At 42.2% G+C, this 16548-nt stretch overlaps 1 protein-coding gene across 2 annotated transcripts in view; it reads right to left on the bottom strand.

The window, feature by feature from the left end:
- Nucleotides 1-1087: 1087 nt before the first annotated feature.
- The window catches only part of LOC103270862 (ERC protein 2-like), a 424845-nt gene continuing 409384 nt past the window's right edge, over nucleotides 1088-16548 (bottom strand). For both annotated transcript variants that reach the window (XR_002482512.1, XM_021717399.1), the window contains one exon: nucleotides 1088-4038. The gene's annotated coding sequence lies outside the window, so the exon portion shown is untranslated. The remainder of the gene's footprint in view (nucleotides 4039-16548) is intronic.

Genomic DNA, 16548 nt, shown 5'->3' on the forward strand with positions numbered 1-16548 from the left:
GGCTCAGCCTGTAATCCCGCCCCTTTGGGAGGCTGAGGTGAGTGAACTGCCTGAGCCCGCGGGTTCGAGACCCGCCTGGGCAACTTGGCGAGACCTCATCTCTACAATAAATCAAAAATTAGCTGGGCGTGATAGCGTGCGCCTGTGGTTCCAGCTACTTGGAAGGCTGAGGCGGAAGGATCGCCGAAGCCCAGCAGGTTGAGGCTGCAGTAGCCGGGAGCAGCCACTGCACTCCAGTCTGGGTGACAGAGTGAGACACCAACTCAAAAAAAAAAAAAAATTAGTCGGGCATGGTAGCGCACGTCTGTAGTTCTGGCTACTTAGAGGACTGAGGCAGAAGGATTGCTGGAGGCCAGTAGGTTGACGCTGGAGTGGCTGTGAGTGTGCCACAGCACTCCAGCCTGGGTGACAAGAGTGAGACTCCAACTCAAAAAAAAAAAAAAAAAAATCACTTTTTTTGCCTTGGAAATTGCCCTTCCCACAACCAGTCAGTAAAGCTGTCAATCACATGAAGTCAATTCCCAGCTCCTTCGAAAAAGGTAACTGGATGCATGATTAAACAACAACAACAACAAAATAACCACTAAGTGTCACTTTAGAGGAGACAGAGGTAGATGCAGGGAGAGATAAGGTCTTTCTTCTAGAAAACCAAAATAATCAGAGCTGTTGGGAGTCATCTTTGCCACCAAGTGGAGAGAGCTTAGCACTAGATGGAAAGTGCAAAGGAGGGAGGGAAAGGGAAAGAGATAAAAAGAGGGAGAAAAGGGGGGAAAAGGTGGGAAGGAGGAAGAGAGGGAGGCAGAAGGTGAGATGGAGAAAGAGGGAGGGACTTAGAGAAAAAGAGTGAAAAGCAAGGAGGGAGGGGAAGAAGACAGGAAACACCATCAATGATGTAAATTTCGTCATTTGAACCCCTAATTTCTTAGTTTTAACCTCTAGATATAGCTGTACATAAAGGAAAATTTATGTCTTGGCCTTTCCATCTGAGTGAGCCAATAACTTCCCTTTTTCCTTGAAATAGGGATTCAGGACCTCCAAAATATTAGAAACTTCCACAACCGGAGCATTTATTAGCGATAGAATGAACTCACTTCAGAAAGAAACAAAGTTTATTTGATGAATATAAATAAGGCGATCAGCACAAAGTACTTCTCATACACGTGATAACAAATTTATGAACTGTACATACCTTGTACATTGTTCTACTAGACACGAGGTTACAATGACTGGCTAATACATGCCCACTGGTAGTTTCGAGGGTTCCTTAGTTTTATTTATATTTTTCATATCGATGTCCATAATCACATGGTCAATATCACAACCCACATGCCACTCACTTGAAGAAATATTACAAGAAGCACTATCAAACGAGGGTCTTGGGGAATTAGGTACACTGACCCTCGGCAGCATTCAATCGCCACTCTACACAAAAACATTGCAGATAGAGCTTATGTCAACACATTTGAGGTCTCGTCATAAACACTGTTTAAAAAGTAAATTGAAACCCACTTTCAAATGAAAGTTGACACGCTGTTAACGTGCATACTGGATACACAAAAATCATTAAATACAAAATTGAGACTGTACATCGAAATCAAATGGGGTATAAAGTACAAGCCTGCTTTTGCACAAAGTTATACCAACTTCTCCTAGATGTTAGCCCAAACTTTTATTTCCCCCAACTACATTATGATTAGAAGGAAACCTGCTAAAGTTTGCAAAAAGGAAGCATCTTCCCAACATCACAGTGTTTTTTGTAAACCCAGAGACTATTTGTAATATGTGAAAAGGGATATTTTTTGGTAACCCCCAAACATCAGAGAATATTACACAAAATGGGAAAAGATGCTATGTCAGATAGAATTTAACTTTTAAGAAACGAAAATATGTGCCCATAAAGATAAGATCAATAATACTTTTAAGCAACAAAAATGGGGCAAAAAAATGATTCCCCCAAAAATAGCTGTGACAAAATTGGCACATATGTAGAAATAGCTAACTATATGTGATTGGTTGTTTCTCTGTCTCAAGGACCCTATTACCCTACTGGATTTCCTACTACCTACTTCAAGTATTCAGTTGCAGAGTTCAGGTCAGGACCTGCTTGCAGGAGGCAGTGAGGACCACCTGTTTGAGGACATTTGTCCAAACTGTTCCCGGGGATGCATTTGTGGCCTGGGTTTTCAGTGCAACATTGTGTCAAAATGTGCTAAATGAGCTTGCAAACAACTCTGCTCACTTCATCAACCAAGACCCAGATCCTTCTGATAAAGGACAAACTTTTAAAACATGAATGTATTTGGATTGTTTATGCAACATAGAAGCTTTACATAGTTTGCTATACTTATGACAAGAACAAAGCCAGAAGCAAGAAACCTGCTTGAATATATTTACTCCTGATGCACTAAGAATGAACAGTGCAACTCAAAGACAGTTTCATCTTCTTGGACAAACAAGGTGTCTGTCTTTTAAATATCTCTATGGCTCACGAGAGAGGTCCAGAGTTAATTGCACCAACATTTTATAAGGTAATAACAACTAAATTCAATGCAAGACTTCAGGAACATCTGTTTAGAATCCTTTCCACAGCAGCAAAGAAAGACAACTATATTTATTAAGGCCACTCATGCTTAAATTCACGGTTTGTCCTTTAAAAATGCAGGTTTTCATCTCCCACTTGCATACACGTGGAAGGATTTCTTCCATTGACAAGAAAATGGATCAATACAAGAGTTGCACATGTTTGCCAGACTCAGTCATGAGTTTTATGAATTTATAACAACTTTAAATTTTTTTAATATTCAGAGGAAGCAGTAGGAGTTTAATTCTCCTTAGTACCATGTCACTGTATGTAAAAGACCTCAAAATGTGGTCTCTTTCCCTGGCATGTGCTTTAAATAATGACTGTATCCACATACATGTTGTGTAGAGCTATATACAGATACACAGTTTTTGTGATTGTTCCTCATTCATCAATGTTTTCATGTTTGATGCTGAAAATGCTTTGGAATCCATGTTGCAGACATATTTTTTTTAAAAAAATGAGAAATGACCCTTCATTTACAGAAGATCTAAGCTTATACTGTGTGCACAGCATTTGGATCTTGAAACGTGAATGAGTGCCAGCTTCTTCATGGAGACCTGCACGTACGGGAATGGTAAGAGTCTGAGGCTCGGTCACGTCCCAGCTGTGGGGGTGAATGGAACACAATAGCCATATGCAGGTGTCTCAGACTTTTGCCACTCTCCAGTACATGACCAGGGTAGATACGATTATGAATGACCAATTTAGATGTGCCATGCATTGTCAGAGACATACACCATGTTCTCATAAGGCGATTTCTTGGCAAGTATTAGTGGTTTAAAAAATTGATTTCATTTCCAACCTGGCCCAGAGGTAACTACTGGTTACACCATCAAAATGCAGTTCTTTGAACAGCGGATTAAAGAAACAGAGGAGGGTAAAGGCTCACAATTTTTGGTGTTTTAGTTTCTTTGTCAAACGCTCCATGCATCGTGGCATACACACACTGCCAACACCACTCACTCACAGCAAATTTACACTTTTTGATAATCTAATGCATTAGGAATAACCACTTAGGCTGAACCAGCAGAATACTGGAGATGAGGCTAGTTGTCCAACAGAAGCTGAAGCCATCTTCAAAAATCTCATGGAGTTCAAACTTTATCCAATGATGTTTAAGTAACATAAATAATATATTATCCAGTAATGACATTCAGAAAAGGGGATCGCATTTTAAATGCCCCAATCCCCCCCAAAACACAGAGGATCTGTCAGTTTTCTCCTCTTCTGCATTCTTCCCTTCCAACATATCCGAATCCATGAGAAAGGATGTGAAGTGATGAAGGAAGTATCAAGCAGAACAGAATCATGCTCAGTAATGAAAGTGAAAACTCCCCTTGAGTTCTGATGAGCCTCTCCAGGTGGTGGTGGATGGTGATGTGGGCTGCACTGCAATAGATTATCAGGATATTGCTGCAGAGCTGTCTTTTCCCTTTTTTCAGTCCTTCTGATAGCTGCAATAAGAAAGTGCATCATTTAGCTGGGAAAGAAACTGGCAACAACATCTGAGATAATCCTAGCTGGGAGTTCCCTGCTCCAGACCCCTGCACAGTCCTCTCCACCACTCTTGTTGACTGGGGCTGGGTGGGAGTAGGGAGCGGCCAATAGGAAGAAGCACAGAGGTAGGGCAAGGTGAACTGGAAGTTAAATTATGTCCTACAAGAGGCTTCTTTCAAAATATGTCATGTGTATGTCTCTTGATACACAAAAAGAAATAGAAGGGAAATATGCCAAAATGCTCCAGTGATTATTTCTACACAATCAGATTATGTACCACTTTTTTTCTCCACACTTTTCTACAATGACTTTTTTTTTAGTTGGAGTCTCACTCTATTGCCCAGGCTGGAGTGCAGTGGCACAATCATAGCTCACCATAGCCTCAACCTCCTGGGCTCAGGTGACCTTCTGCCTCAGCCTCACAAGTAGCTGAGACTACAGGTGCATGCCATCCCGTCCAGGTAATTTTTTTGGGGGGAAGGGGTAGAGAACATAGATTTCACTATGTTCACTAGGCTGGTTTCAAACTTCTGGACTCAAGCAATCTTCTTGCCTTGGCCTCCCAAAGTGCTGGAATTATAGGCATGAACCAGTGCACCTGGCCAACTATGGTTTTAAAATTGTTTGTTAACATGACTACATAGAGATTAGAGAATTCAAGATGGTCAAGACATCAGAAAACCAAACATTTCCTTAAAAATCATCTGAAAGCAATAATTTAAAAGAATATTGCATCTAGCAAATCCACTCCTGAGCATATTCCCAAAAGAACTGAAAACAGGGAATCAAACAAATGTGTATACACAAATATTCAAAGCATCATTATTCACAATAGCCAAAGCTGTCTGTCAATAGATAAACAAAATATAGTATATACATACAATGGAGTATGATTCAGTCATAAAAGTAAAGTTCTGATGCATGCTACAACATGGATAAACCTTGCAGATGACATGCTAAGCAAAATAAATCAGACAAGACAAATACTGTTAAGTGTTCACTTATATCAGACATCTAGAACAGATAAATTCATAGATGCAGATAATAGATCAGAAGTGACCAGGGTCTGAGGAGAGGGGAGAATGGGGAGTTATTTGTCAGTGGATACAAAGTTTCTGTTTGGGGTAATGACAAAGTTCTAGAAATGAGTAGTGGTAATGGCTTTACAACCCTGTGAAGGTACTTAATGACACTGAAATGTATTCTTACAAGTAAAAATGGCACGTTTTATATGTATTTTATTATAATAAAAATTTTTTTAAAGAATATTGGCATCCTTAAATAGAGCAGATTGAAACAAAGTTGGCTTTCATCCTTACATCCAATTGGCTTGTGCCCAGTCTTAACCCCAAACATAAATACAACAGTCATCCATTTGCATATTTCAAGCTTCGAGGAACAGGTATCTAGAAGTGCCCCAAGTTCTCTCACTGTCCTAGTAAGGAGCCGTGGGTGTAGATACTACTGCAGCTTAGCAAGAAACAGTGCAATGGGTGAGAAGAAGGGACTATCCCACACTGCTGCTCCAAATGGTGATTTTCTTGTTTGCTCATCCTCAGCTGTGTGTGCCTGTGCTGTTATCATTCACATATGGCCTTTGAGTGCTTCAGGGTTTCTAGACACAACAGTGCAGCTATCTGGGGAACATGGCAGGGAGAGGAAAGATCAAACATGCACGCACACATAAGACACTTTTTATATCTAGCCTGAGCTGTCTGATTTGGTGGTTGATACACAGCATTTCTTGAGCCACAGTGACTAACAAGAACGCCAAAGATCTCAGCGTCTGCACAGGTAGACAGCTATTCCAAGCCATCGTTAAGTAGTGCAAATGAAATATGTGGCTTGGATGAACTCTGCTAATTCATACTCTGAGGAGTTTGGTGTAACCCTTCTGGTTAAGAAACTTGAATTGGGGCAGAAAAATGACTTTTGCAGAGCCAGAAAGTTAGGGAGTTCCTAGAGCAGATCATATTACTCATTCTGGCACATAAAATCTCTGCAAACTTTGTACAAAAATTGTAAGTCAGAGCACGCTTTCTGTTTCATAAACTGTGCATAGCTCTAATTCTTTTGCGCATTAAGTATGTCTTAATCATCCTTTTAAAGGGCTGACCAATATATTAGAAAGCCACATGATTAAAAGGTAAAGAGAAATCCAAGCAGTATTAAAACGCACTGGCCATATTTTTACAGATGGGGAAACGGGTGAAAAATAATTACAGTGAATGTCCGATGTCCTTGATGTTTTTCCAAGATAAAGTAGCAAAGAACAATCATTTATTCAGTTGGGAGAAAAATTTCTAGCTGGGTAGCAGGTCACAAGGCTGAATACAATGCCTTATGATTACAGTGCACTGCTTTGAGGTAAGGTTTAGGCTGTAGATAAGAGAATTCTCAAAAAGTGTAGCCCCTTCTTCAGTTAAGCAATCCATTCACCTGGAAGCCTAAATGGGTTTGAGGGAAAGAAACAAACAATAAATAAACAAAAAAACAAGGAAGCTTCAAGTGACACTGCCAGCAGTTCGACATGCAGATGATCCTGTTGAAGTACAGGCAAGCATATGCTTTAAAAAAATAAAAAAGAAATCCTGGATTCCAACAATGAGGCAATCTGGGTGCCACCCACTGTGAGATGGTCCCTAGCCAGCTTGCCTCACCGGGATGTTCACAGCAACCCTGACTTCTCCAGCATTCCCTCTTATGGCACCGGACTCTGAGCTCCCGCCAGAGTGGCTGGCAGGGCTATTTCAATGGTGACATCCACTCCATCATGCATTTCTGTTTACAGTTTACAACCCCTGTTTACAACCCTGTTTACAATCCCATCCCCCTCAGGATGCAGGACTGATGGATTCCTGGCCATGCTGGTGAGGCCCCATCTGGCCTCTCTCTCTCCAGTCCTGTGCTTAGCTCAGACAATCTGCTCCTGATGTTCTACCTACGTGGAACTTGCACCGAATCCTAAAACTTTCTTTTCTCCTCATCTCACAAACATATCTTTCAGTCTGCCATGCATTTACACCAACTCTTGATCTGATCCATCCCTATTTACTCTTCAGTCTCAGCTTAGATGTTTCCAGGAAGCCTTTCCTGACGACCCTCTTGGGTGTGACATGGAGCAGGATGTCACACACACACTGCAGGATTGCCTTCTGGTGAACTGTCTAGACCTATACAACCAATATGGTAGCCACTGGCCACATGTGAGCACTTGAAATGTGGCTAGTCCAAATTGAGATGTGCTATAAGCATTAAATACATATCAGATTTTGAAAATGTAATATGAAGCATGTAAACGATCTCAATAACAATTTTTATATTGTCTTCATGTTAAAATGATATTTTGGATATACCGAATCAAATAAAATCTAGTGCCATTAATTTCACCTGTTTCTTATTACTTTATACATGTGGCTACTAGTAGACTCAAAATTACAGTTGTGGCTTGCATTATATTTCTATTGGACAGCCATGGTCTAGATATAAGCTCTATGGGGACAGGGGCAGGCTAGTCTTGCTCACTTAGCGTTCCTTGTGCCTTTTACAGTTCTTGAGACAGGATGATTCACTCATGAACCCCACAAATTTTACAGAGTACCTAGAGTAGGCAGAATCCTAAAATCTGCATCCCTTTCTCCAAGATTCCCAACCCTAATCCCTGGCACTGGGACCGAAAACATCTCAGACCACGATTATGTTACTTTACAGATGCAGTTAAGGCCACTAATCTTAATCTTAATGGAGATAATCTGAGTATAGTTAATTTAATGACAGGAGCCCTTTAATAGGAGAAATGTTTCTTCTACTGTAGCAGAAGAGAAAGTTAGGGAAATCTGAAACCTTACAGAGATTCTCTGTGCTGAGACGGAGGGAGCCACAGGGCAAAGACCTGAGAGCTTCCTTTAAGATGTGAGAGTGGGTCTCAGGTGACAGCCAGCAAGGAAACAGGGACCTCAGTCCGACAACCACAAGGAACTGAATTGTGCCAACAACGTGAATGAGTCTAGAGGTGAATGCTTCCCCAGAGCCTTCAAACTAAAGTCCAGCAAAGCCCATCTTGACTTTGGCTTTATGAGATCCTGAGCAGAGAACCCAGCTGAGACCATCTGGACTTCTGACCTACGTACAGAATTTTGAGAAAATAAATGGATGTTGTTTTCTGTCACTAAAGTTGTATAATTTGTTAGGTAGAAATAGAAAGTTAATACAGCATCTCTCTGTCTGGTTATGTGCTTGGTGCTAGGGATATAATGATGAGAAGTGCAGACAAGATCCATGCCCTCATGGAGCCTGCATTCCTGGGGGAAAGACAGACAACAAACAGATACACAAATCAATCAATAAATGAGATTTTTAAAATGTGTGCCATGAAAAAAATGAACCAGGAACTGGGATATAGAGATGCTTAAGATTTGCTGACTGATGACAATTATGATGTAGCTCTCTGTTTTTTTAAGTGGGGAAAGATGTCTACAACTTTTCAGTGAAAAAAACTGATTACCATTTGCTATGTAGTTCAGTGTCATTTTTGCATCAACACACACATAAAGGTAAATATTTGCAAGTGTATATATCAGAATATTATTAATATTGATCTCTGGGTGGTGTTTTTAAACTGTTTCTCCTTTAGAATTATTTTTTGGCACTTTTTGGATTTTTTAAACGAAAGAATGTGTAACTAGTAGCATACTAAAATAAAAAGTTATTTACTTTGTGGGGAAAAAAATCAGTGTTGGGTGGGATCACTGCTCTTGACTTGGTTCAGGGCCGGGGTGGGTGACTGAGTGCAGCAGTGAGATTCTGCCCCAGAACAAGCTCCCGGGGACAGCAGGCTGTAGACGTGTGGTGTCTCACAAATATTCCTTCAGACTGTTTTTCTTTGGAATAAAGACACCTGCCCGATTACAGCTTTCTTCTCCTGCCATTTCAGTAGTGATTTGCAGAAACAGACTGGGAGCAAGAGGTCTTTGGTAAACACCAAGGGGTTAAAGGGGAAACTGTTTAATAACAGTAGTAAAATGCAGGCTATTTTTGACATCTGGGTTAATGTCCATTACGCTCCATGTGCTTTCCAAATGTGTGCAGTGTGCCCCCAGGTACAAAAACAGACACCCATTCACAACGGCTATGGATGCCCTTAACATATTGCACATGGTGCCCACATAAAAGGCGGGCCCCGGATAGACTAATTAACAAGGGCCTAGGAGAAGAACTGCTCTTCTGGGGGCAGCGCGCATCCTCCAGGACAGCTCCACAAAGCGACTCTGCTCATAGGAAAGCCCAATAGAGTCGTTTCTGCTAAAAAAAAAAAAACTATAACTACATCTGTGTTATTACTTAACATCTTTTAAAACGGGGCAGAATGGGTTTCCCGTTTTCCTCATGAAGATTTATTTATTATTGTTGTGATCAAAGTGGCAACAAATTATGCTAAATCATTTAATTTTCTTGATAGGGGCAACCACCTTGAAACCATAATTCAAAAATATGAGTGGAGAGCAACATTTTACCTTGAGGGTGGACTCCTACAGCTCCATGGGGCAATAAAATGTAACACTTTAGAGCCTAAAGGGCTGGGGGCTGGGCTGGGGGTGGGCCTGGCCAGCCCTGTGCTCAGAATTGCAAACTGCTGTTAGGAAGGAGGTAACTGGCTGACTTTGTGTATCCCCTTGGGATTCTGTGCTCTGGGAGTAACTCACCTATGTTTTAAGTGAAGGGCTTCGGGTGGATGTGGGCTCTGTCCATTAAAATGTCAGATAGACTGCTATGTCTCTTTAGGATTTATTTTTGTCACGATTATTGTGGTCAGAATTATTACTAGTTAACATTTGGTGCATGCTATCTGCCACGGCCCTTGTGCTTTTGCATGAATGATCTCAAAAAACTTGACAGCACCATAGTATTGACCCAGAAGGGTAACAGCCCTTAGTACTGACAAGGAAACGGAAACTTAGAGGAACTGAATGGTTTTGGTCAAGTTCTCCACCTTCCTGGGGCCTCACCTGAACCCACAGCTTTTCTGAGGCAGGGAGTCCTGCCACATTTCAACTCCAGAGCCCCCACTCCCTTTACCATGAGGCCAAGTTCCTAAAGCTCCCTCCTTTTCAGTTTTTGTAGTCATTCCACAATATCTGTGATATTTAATTATTTTTTATCTCTAAAAATTTAAATTTCCTTTTTAAAGAAAGATTTATTTTAATACCATAATACAATAATAGAGCCAATATTTGTCTAATATACATTATGATAATTGCATAGCTATTCAAATAAAGCGCTTGTCCACAAAACACCTGCCTTTCACCAGCCTTGCCTATGAGACCATTCCCAATGCCCAGCAATGGCCTTCTTTCTCCCCGTGGGCGGCACTTGGCATGCATCTGTTGGCTGATCTTGTGCATGTCCCAATCAGCAGTCAACTCTAGAACTACCCTAGTCTACATTTTAGTGTTTTTTTCTTCTCAAGAGCAGAAGGCTGTAAAAGTAAAAAAATCAGAAATCTGCCACTCAACACAAGCATAGGTACTTTATGTAACTTTTAAAACATTGGTTGAGTAGAAATGTGTTCAGTTGTAGTTTTTTCTTAAACGTATTCCCTCTTTAACCTGAGAGACTGCCCATAGCCAAAGGCCTTTGTGGCTCTACTCCAAGATTACTCCATCTCGGTTCAGCGGACATTGGGGGCTAGACAATGCTTTGCCATGGGGCGCCCAGGGCAATGTAAGAAGTATAGCAGCATCCCAGGCTGCACTGATCCTTTCCCAATCATGACAATCAAAAATATCTCAGAACATTGCCAGATAGTTCTGGGGGGCAAAATCGCCCCCAGCTGAAAACCACTGGTCTAATCAATTGTTTTTATATAAACTGGTTGACCGTGCTGTTTTAAACACAGCGGTATTTTGGTAGATAGGTAAAGAATATGCATCTACCAACCTATGTAAAATATGAATAATGCTATAGAAATATTAATGACTAGGTTGCTTTCATATTATTTTGCATAGATTTAAAAGTCCTGTGGAAATAGGCACAACCTAAGTAATAAAAATAATGAAAATGTACAAATTATCTGACATAAAATAGAAATGCTGCAATCCTGAGATAGTGAGACACATAAGACACTTGCTGAGTTAAGTGAAAAGGTAAAATCTAGTTTAAATTTATAGCATTCCTTCAGTGTCCCTCTAGGAGTTTGGCATTTTGCCAGGGTTCCTTGTTAAAAATTTGTTAAACGTGTTTGGCATTAATGCAAACACAAAGTGGTCATTTGTTACAAATTCTATTGGAATGCATTCATTTAAGGCAATGAAGTAGTTACTAGAAAAGAAAAAAAAAGTTCATTAAGTACATTTTAAAAATACAATGATGTATGCAGTGTGTAACTGTGGCGCCCTGGTGGCTATATAAATCGCTGACAGAATAACCACACATTGTGTTTAGTTTGAAATTGGAATATTTTAAACATAACTGATAGAACAAAAACTCGTTTTGTTTGTTGTCAAAACTGATGTCAGTCTTTCTTTTCTCAACTAGTTAAAATAACCAAGCATAGCATACAATTTCTAACATCTCCAATCAGTGAAACACATAGATTAAAATAATGCTTTGGGAATCTTTGGGGGTGCTGCCGATGACATCAGAGATGAGGGCTGATTCAACAGAACACCCTCACTCTAGGGAGACAGGGAAACATCCGCGTCACCCTGGAGAACCTTACTTAGGGCAACCACCTCTGTGTGCTCTGAGAGAGGTCTGAGGTTAGTAGGTTACCTGTACAGAGAAAACCATAGCTTTCATCACAGGGACAATAGAATCCTATGAGCAAATACCCTAAGCCTTGTATAAGGAACTTCTGTCCCACCCTCAACTCCCACCCTCCTGTCCACCCTCAGCTCTTCATACAAAGGAATGATTGCTGAGTAATAGTGACTCCTCAGCTCGCTGAAGAAACAGTTCTGAAGCTTTGGGAGAAAGGGGCGATTTGACACTAGATGATACTTGGCCCCATAACTTGCTTGCTGTGGATGTTGAACATGGATTTGTTATCTCAGACCCCACTGATGCTTGATAAAAGCCAACCTCAAAGGTGAATAGGAAATTCGCGCTTGCCTAGGAATATTCAGAAACTAGTTATTACTTGCTTCCTCCCTCTCTCACTCTGATATGCTTCTGCCACGACTGTGTCTAGATAATAGAGTCTCAGTGGTCCTGAAACACTGGGACCTGCCCAAATCCCCATGGCTCCCAAACTTCTTTAGGCTGGCCCCTTTTGCCACTCCAGTTTGATATTCTCTAGGCTGCCCTTGAAGGGGATGGATCCAGGGTCTCTTGGTCCTAAGCTCTTGAGACATCCTTCTAGTAAAGAGTGAATTTAGATAAAACCTAGCACCCTGTATGTAGCCTGCAGAAGTTTACCTTTCCCTTCACAATGGGAAACAGGATCAAGAAAAAAGATGTCAAAAAGCAGGGAGAAAAGACTTTCTCCAGAAATAACACTGAATATCGAATATTGGTTTCGTGTGGCCTGACGTTTATAACACATAGCAGGCCCTCTTCAAGAAGGACAAAAAAAACCACAGATAATTGATTGTTTCAAACTTGATTAAAATATATGGCCTTGTGGACATATCATTAGGGCCCCTCCCAGGGGCCTTATAAAGGTCTGTATCATCGAGGGGTGCTCCCCAAGGTAAGCCCCATTTTCATCATGATAAATTCCTTCTGCCAGCAATTACAGTTCATTTTTGAGATGGCATTTTCAAATTCCAATGAGAATAAAGTAGAACGTGTTTTAAAATCCCTTACTGAAAAGAACTCTGTTTTAGGATGCACTTGCTCTAGCATATCCAGGTCACAGGGAGACACCTCCCTAAACCGCATGCTAAGCAAGCTGTCATGTTCAGGAAAAAGATATCTCTTCCTAGAAAAGGAGGCAGAGAGGCATTTTTGAGAATCTGAAACATGAAGGAACAATTTGATATCTCAAGTTTACCGACCAGAAGTGGCTCGAATGACAAGTGTTTACAACAGGATCTTCATAGAGCCAATAATGGCAATTAGTCTCCAGGATTTGAAGGCGCCCTTCCCGCCTCACTAGGTGGAATTCCATTTACTCTTGGGCTGGTGACTAATTAGGGGTCTCGTTTGAAGATCAAGGTTTTGCGATCCCAGCTTCTTAATAACATGGTTTGCCTGTCGGCCACCTGGGTCCAAGCAGACCTCCCCCCCCCCCCCAAACAGCAAGCACTGCCTTAGGCCAGAGCAAGTATGGGCAGGAAACCACAGATCCAGCCTTTTGAGCAATTTAACCTCTTCGCTGCCAAGGTCCTGCTTGATTTAGATGTACAGAAATGGAGATGTTTGACCTTTTTTCTCAGGCAGGGTTAAAAGCTTGGTTATGATGCAAAGAAACCACTATGCAGCATGTTTTCTTGGAGAGGGAGAGAGGCAGGAAGAATCCACTTTTCCAGATGAGTGGTGAATCAAGAGGTTCTCTGCATTTGCTTCAGATTGGGCCATTCCAGAACGCATAACGGAAGAGACTAGCTAAAGACGGAAGGAGGCAGAGCCCCGCTCTAACTGGTGGTGAGGCCCAGGAGGCTGAGGTGCCTGCATCTGCAGAAGTCTTGTCAGGGCCCGGTGGCCTTGCTATATGAGGCTGGGCTGGTTGCCGCCCTCTTTAAGACATGGTGGGGGAGAGGCCAGAACAGCAGGAAAAATAAGCTGCAAAGAATTAAGCTTGTAACAACTTGGGCAAAGCACAGTAACTGAGGTTGGTCCTCTGGCTACTGAAACACTCTGGCCTGGGTCGGTTGTGGTCACTAAACCCATTAACGTTCCGATGTGGCAACAGTTAATGCAGCAAGTTCAATGTGTTTTTGTTTAATTTCTAAATGCTGGGTGCACACCTGCCACGATGGCCAGCTGAAGACAGGCAACCCCACTGCCATAAACACAGTCATCATTGTCAGTGATCTGAAATTCATTTCTTAAGCTGTTTCGTTTTGGCAGATAGGGGCTGAATAGAGTTTTGCATTTGATTAACTGTACTTTAATTTCAACTTGCCGCAAAATTCTTTGTGTTTTCTAAGCAACCACCAAATCAGAGTTTCCTGCAACAAAAGGAAATAGCCTTCTCTGGGGGGAGGAGCATATCTTTGTTGGGGGGAGGGGGAAGGGTATTCAACACAAGGCAGCAACTAGCTGGGTGGAGGCACACCTTTAAAAATAGTCTTGTCAGCCAGACTCGGTGGCTCAGCCTGTAATCCCGCGCCTTTGGGAGGCTGCGGTGAGTGAATTGCCTGAGCCCGCAGCTTCGAGACCCGCCTGAGCAGCGAGACCTCATCTCTACAATAAATCAAAAAATCAGCCAGGCGTGGTAGCACATGCCTGTAATTCCGGCTACTCGGAAGGCTGAGGCGGAAGGATCGCTGGAGCCCAGTAGGTTGAGGCTGCGGTGGCCCGGAGCAGCCACGGCACTCCAGTCTGGGCAACAGAGTGAGATTCCGACTCAAAAAAAAAAAAAAAATAGTCTTGTCGGCCGGGCTCGGTGGCTCAGCCTGTAATCCCGCGCCTTTGGGAGGCTGAGGTGAGTGGATTGCCTGAGCCTGCGGGTTCGAGACCCACCTGGGCAGCGAGACCTCATCTCTACAATAAATCAAAAAATCAGCTGGGCGTGGTAGCACAGGCCTATAATTCCGGCTACTTGGAAGGAGGTTGAGGCGGAAGGATCGCCGGAGCCCAGCAGGTCGAGGCTGCGGTGGCCGGAAGTAGCCACTGCACTCCAGTCTGGGCGACAGAGTGAGACTCCAACTCAAAAAATAAAAAATAAAAAAATAGTCTTGTCGGCCGGGCTCGGTGGCTCAGCCTGTAATCCTGTGCTTTGGGAGGCCGAGGTGAGTGAATTGCCTGAGCCCGCGGGTTTGAGACCTGCCTAGGCAACTTGGCGAGACCTCGTCTCTACAATAAATAAAAAAAAAATAGCCGGGCGTGGTAGCGTGCGCCTGTGGTTCCAGCTACTTGGAAGGCTGAGGTGGAAGGGTCGCCGGAGCCCAGCAGGTGGAGGCTGTGGTGGCCGGGAGCGGCCACTGCACTCCAGTCTGGGCGACTGAGTGAGACTCCAACTCAAAAAAAAAAAAAAAATAGTCTTGTCACTGGGCCCCAATACTCACCTACCTGAAAATCAATGAACAGGAGAAATGCTACTTTGTTTTGGTGTGTAGAGTTGAAAGTTAAAAGGGTTCTTAAATGAGATACACATGTAAATTCAGTATGGATTTTTCTATTGTCGTCAAGCTATGTTTATGACAAGTACAAGAATCCTTTCTTCCTTTCTCCCTTTCTTCCCTACCTCCCTCCATTTCTTCGTCCCACAGTTTTTATTTTTTGTTTGTTTTTAGCATTTCCCAGGAAACATGCTGAGTCCTAGGGACAGCTGAACAAGACAGCATTGACTTCATGAAATACACAGCTAGTAAGTATACCAGCCATCATATTCGACAAATAATTAAAGCCATGCTAAGTACCAAAGAAGAGGATGACTTGCCAACATTCGTCAAGCACAGGCAAAAACTTTCGTTTTACAGCATTCCATCCTCATATGCCGAAGAAGCTGTCATTAGGAACCTATCGTAAGGCTCCAGAAACAGGTGCAGAGTGGTTGCACACTCAAAGTCTTACAGCCAGTAAGAAGTGGGGCAGTGGTATGACTCTCGTACACTGGGATATCAAATCCACAGCTTACAGGAGCACACTGGAACGCTGACTTGATAGGACAGCAGGGATGGAAAGACCTTCCAAGAAAGTCACATCTCCTTGGTGTCCCTGTGTACCTGTACATAACGGAAAAGGACTTCTTTTTATGCACTGCGCTATTTGCCAAGTAACTCTGTGGATTTCTATGCATTCCTGGGGCTTTGTCCAAACTCTCTGTGTTTTCAAATGGATTTTCAGTCAGTAATTTTTGTTTCCCAACACAGGCTCACCTGCAGCTTCTTCAAAAGCCTCCAGTTTAGAGGATCAAGGCATGTGCATCCTCCTTTCCCTCTGTGAGTTTGCATTGTGGCCTTTTGGCTTCATAGGATTTGGGACGATTAATTACTTTTAAATATGAAAAAAATTAACATGTCTGAAGCATTCTTCCCCACCATCAAATGTTTTACCTTAACAAAGATCCAGACTGTCTCCCTTTCCCAGCAATTCCAAAGCAATACTTTTTTTTTTTTCTGTCAGAAATCCAACTGTAGAAATCCTATCCAGAAGCCCCAAGCAATATATCTTAACATCTTAATTTCATTTAGGAGGAATGCAATGATTGATCGTTTATCATTCTGAAATTGAGTGAACTATCTGGAGGATTCCAATCTATTGCTTCCTTGAAACTGATGGAATATTCACGTTTTCTGGCTGCATGAGGGCTTTGGGGTGCAAGTTGTCTGAAAGAGTAGACGCTAAAAAGATTATTGAGA

The sequence above is a fragment of the Carlito syrichta genome, unplaced genomic scaffold, assembly GCF_000164805.1.
Source record: "Carlito syrichta isolate Samal-C Ts95f unplaced genomic scaffold, Tarsius_syrichta-2.0.1 Scaffold108124, whole genome shotgun sequence".
In the NCBI taxonomy this organism is placed as follows: domain Eukaryota; kingdom Metazoa; phylum Chordata; class Mammalia; order Primates; family Tarsiidae; genus Carlito; species Carlito syrichta.